At 38.0% G+C, this 5,032-nt stretch overlaps 1 pseudogene; it reads left to right on the top strand.

The window, feature by feature from the left end:
- The first annotated feature begins 1,491 nt into the window (after nt 1-1,491).
- On the top strand, nt 1,492-2,033 carry LOC139037377 (guanine nucleotide-binding protein G(I)/G(S)/G(O) subunit gamma-5 pseudogene; annotated as a pseudogene).
- The last annotated feature ends 2,999 nt before the right edge of the window (nt 2,034-5,032 follow it).

Below are 5,032 nucleotides of genomic sequence, written 5' to 3'. Positions count from 1 at the left end.
CTGCTATCCAAAAGTCTACAAGCAATAAATGCTGAAGAGGGTGTGGAGAAAAGGGAACCCTCTTACACTGTTGGTGGGAATACAAACTAGTACAGCCGCTATGGAGAACAGTGCTGAGATTTCTTAAAAAACTGGAAATAGAACTGCCATATGACCCAGCAATACCACTTCTGGGCATACACACCAAGGAAACCAGATCTGAAAGAGACACGTGTTCCCCAATGTTCATTGCAGCACTGTTTATAATAGCCAGGACATGGAAGCAACCTAGATGCCCATCAGCAGACGAATGGATAAGGAAGCTGTGGTACATATACACCATGGAATATTACTCAGCCATTAAAAAGAATTCATTTGAATCAGTTCTAATGAGATGGATGAAACTGAAGCCCATTATACAGAGTGAAGTAAGCCAGAAAGATAAAGAACATTACAGCATACTAACACATATATATGGAATTTAGAAAAATGGTAATGATAACCCTATATGCAAAACAGAAAAAGAGACACAGATGTACAGAACAGACTTTTGGACTCTGTGGGAGAAGGCGAGGGTGGGATGTTTCGAGAGAACAACATCAAAACATGTATATTATCAAGGGTGAAACAGATCACCAGCCCAGGTTGGATGCATGAGACAAGTGCTCTGGGATGGTACACTGGGAAGACCCAGAGGGATCGGGTCGAGAGGGAGGTGGGAGGGGGGATCGGGATGGGGAATACATGTAACTCCATGGCTGATTCATGACAATGTATGACAAAACCCACTACAATATTGTAAAGTAATTAGCCTCCAACTAATAAAAATATATGAAAAAAATAAAAAGCTGCTTTTTAAACCTAAACTCTTGAGACCTCTTACCCACTAGGTGGTTTCCAGGGCCCTGACTATCTAAATCAGTGTTCTGCAAACTGGTGTATTCATTCAAATACATAAAGAGTTTTCAGGAAGCACATATTAAGTTTTCAGTGCACAGTTGCAGCAGGATCGATTTCTAGGTCTTTAATTTCTGTTTAAACTCGTTCATCATTGACAAGTGTGAGAAGACGGCTGCTCAAGCTGAGTTTTCCTAGACTGCTAATTATCCCTGTCCAACTTCACAAAAGAAAAACTCACCTCTCATCCATCCTAAACTTACTTCAATGCATTGCCCAGAGTGTTAAAAAAAAAAACCTCCAGGACCCTAAAAATATGACAATTAAATATTGTGTTTGTGATAAGAAAGTGTCTCTAATGAACTAGGGAAAAGAATAGTCACAAATCAAGTGGTTTTCAATTCTTTGATTTCTACAACGTTGAAGATATTGATGGATCATTAAGATTATTTTTAGTGAATAAGAAATATTGACTGCTGTTGATATAATCCTCCTTTCTGTTCCATCTGCCTACTTATGAATGCAGTTTCTCAATATTTACACCTGTGAAAAATAAGAATGGGACTTCCCTGGTGATCTCGTGGTTAAGAATCTGCCTACCGGTTCTGAGCCTCACCCCCAGCCCCGCCGACTGGCCCAGCGGACCCACCGCAGACCTGCCGATGGCCCGCGGATCTGCTATCCTTTCGAGTGCGCCATGTCTGGTTCATCCAGCGTCGCGGCTATGAAAAAAGTGGTTCAACAGCTCCGGCTGGAGGCCGGGCTCAATCGGGTGAAGGTTTCCTAGGCAGCTGCAGATTTGAAACAGTTCTGTCTGCAGAATGCTCAACATGACCCTCTGCTGACTGGAGTATCTTCAAGTACAAATCCCTTCAGGCCCCAGAAAGTCTGTTCCTTTTTGTAGTAAGATGAATCTTGACAAGGTTTTCCAAACCAGTTTTCATAAACCAGTGAATATTCAAGGGAAAGCTAAACTTGAAGCCTGTACAAAAGCCTCTCTGTAACGTGCCATACTACACAGACTTCTACTTTTGTCAGTCCTTAATGTCTATCTCTCTGAATATTCTTAATTTTCTGTTTCACAAGGGTAATTATTTTATATACACTGATGGCAGCATCCAATAAAATACTTAGTATAAAAAAAAAAAAAAAAAGAATCTGCCTACCAATGCAGGAGACACGGGATCGATCCCTATTCAGGGAAGATTCCACATGCTACCGAGCATCTAAGGCCCTGCACCACGACTACTGAAGCCCGCGCACCTCGAGTCCGTGTTCCACAACAGCAGAAGCCACTGCAATGAGAAGCCCGTGCACCGCAGTGAAGTGTAGCCCCCACTCTCTGCACCGAGGAAAGACCACACACAGCAACGAAGACCCAGCACAGCCAAAAAAAAACAAATCTTAAAAAAAAAAAAAGTAGCTTACACAGGCGGTAAGTTATCTCCATCCAAGAATATAGAAATAAATTGAGAAAATAAAATAACCTCATGTTTTATCAAGATATGCATTTGTAATTCTATTGAATACTTATCAAAATGTGTAATATATTTGCATTGTTTCAACTAGTTCTATAGTAGAAAATTACTATAGAGAATAATAATTCAATTTAATATAGACTTTTAACACCTAGACCTTATGCTGGTACATAAAACAAATATTTTTAATTTATTTTAAAGAAAGAAAATTATGAAAATAATTGAAATATTTGAATAGTAATATTATTTTATATTTAGATAAAATTCAGTGGGGGTAGTAATTTTTTATTTCAAGAAGAAAAAAAAACTGTAAAAAAACTGTAGAAATGTTCTTGTAGTTTTTTAATATTTAATCACTATAATATTAAAATTGAAATGAGTGTGGTGGAAAGGATGACATAATAACTTTGTATTTCCTGAGATTTTCCTTTATTAAAAACATGTTTTGTTTTATTTAATTGAGAGTAATTATAATAGCTACTTTAAAATCATTGTCTATTAGTTCTAACATCTGTTTAATCTCAGGGTATGCTCTGCTTCATGTTCTTTTCTCTTGAGAATATGGTTTATTCACTTGGTCCTTCATGTAAAATGTAACTTGGATTTCTGTGCTGAACATTATGAACACCATTTTATGGGAAATGAGAATTCTGTTATTTTTCTCCAAAGAGAAAATCTGTTTTAGCAGGTTTTTGTCTGGGCTGGGCTTGAATTGCAAACTCCATTTCTTATATTTCACCTCTGGTCTCCTTTCAGATCTCTTTTGTGTTTAAGCTGGCTACTTTGAGTCTGCTCTGCCCATGTGTAGTTCAAGAGTCAGTCAGAGATGTGCGTAGACAGCATTTGGGGATCCCTTCTCTGGGTTTTTTTCCTTAAAGAATGTACCTACTCTCTCTAGTATTTATAGTTTCCTAACTTTAGTTTTCTTATTCCCAGACCTGAAAGACTAAGTTTTATCACAAGTGCTGTTGCCACACGCAAACTGTACTTATCTCCAATCTAAACACCACAGAGACAGAGATTTATTTATATATAGTCTTCCTTCTCCAGACAAACATGAACTTCCCACCAGCATCAGTACACTTCTGCTTGTTTTCCAGCACCTTCACATCGTGGGGTTCTTTGCTTGGTTGTTGTTTATTTGTTTGTTTGTTTTTATTTGTTTGTTTTAATGTTGGGTCCAGATTTTGCAGCTGTTTTCCATATGGATGGAAGTTAAGTGGTCATCCAGTAGCATCTTGGTCATCATACCGGAAAACAGAATCCAATTCTGTTTTAAAATATCGATTAGCATTTACAATAAGCTAGGAATGAAATCCTTTACCACTATTTAAACTCATGACATGACATATGATATATACAAGAGACATGTATTGTGTATATAATATCTACATAATTTGTTACTTTATAAGTCCTTGTATAAAGCTTTACTTTAATACTTATCTCCTTGCAATCGAAAAATGTTAGATGAGGAATTTTATCACATTATTTTTACACTTTGTTTCCTAATCACCTTGAAATTTTAATGAAATATTTAAAGTGAAAGAGCAGACTAAATAAACTAAATAAATAAATTTTTGTTTGGTTTATGCAAAAAATAAAAAAATAAAAAAAAAATAAACTCATGACAAAATCTAGACATCAACCTTATCAAGTAAAAGGATGTTGTTGTTTTTTTCAAGGCTGTTGTATCAGAAACCTCTTCTGTACAATTTCAGATTGTCTCAGCCTCCCTTGACTTTGCTCTCACCACCACTGTGGTCACTGTCTCTGCTGAGGTTCTGACCGATTCATACACCTGAAGCCTGACAGAGCCTCATCTCTGCCTCTGCCTACTGCCTCTTGCATTCCATCCTGTTGACCAGAGGAGCCCACACGTGCATGACCCAGAATTTGGGAAAGTTAAGACTCTGTGGGTAAAACTTGGACAGATGGTATAGGCGAAATGCAATGAACAAAGTTTCTTTCTTCCCCAAGAATAACTATCCTAGGTTGCAGTTACCTAGGTTTGCAGAGCCAGTCCACAGAATCAAGCAGGTAGGTTCTAGTAAATGGCAACTGGGTAATTCATTGTTGTGTTGGCTTTCCCTCTTTTCCTGGTTCACACCCTTTTCCCTCCTCACTCCTTTCCCCCCAGGACGGCATGTAATACAGAGGTAGCATGGAAGCTGTTTCCTGGAGTAGCCAAATCAAGAAAAAAGTAGATGAACCTCACCTTTAATCCCAAGGGCAGAGATTCAATTATCTGCTCATCACATATTATTGCTGGTCTTCTGAGCACTCCTGTAACTCTAACGTACAGCAAATGTCACTAACCTAGTCTTACCATGCTCTGAAAACTCACACAAGTTTCAATGATTCACTTTGCTCATCTGGAAAGATTTTATATCTGTTCTATGACTTTGGAAGAAACATAACACCTTCTAGGTCCAGAGCCACTAGAAGGAGTACATCCTAAAGACATAGCAGAGCCTTGAAACCTGACTTTTCAGTCTTTCTTTTTTCCCCTTTTCAAAAAATGTTCCCCTTCTGTCTTATTTGTGGAACAAAGAACAAGGCCTCTGTGGTAAATGTACAGAAAAAAGGAAGTTGGCATTCAAACTCCACATGTTCCATCAGACGAGCTCTTTTTAATACCTTAGCAATTTCCTGCTGTTGGTCATGTGAGTTTCAATAGC

Source organism: Odocoileus virginianus, chromosome 11, assembly GCF_023699985.2.
Source record: "Odocoileus virginianus isolate 20LAN1187 ecotype Illinois chromosome 11, Ovbor_1.2, whole genome shotgun sequence".
Lineage (NCBI taxonomy): Eukaryota > Metazoa > Chordata > Mammalia > Artiodactyla > Cervidae > Odocoileus > Odocoileus virginianus.
This window is presented reverse-complemented; position numbering and strand designations above follow the sequence as displayed.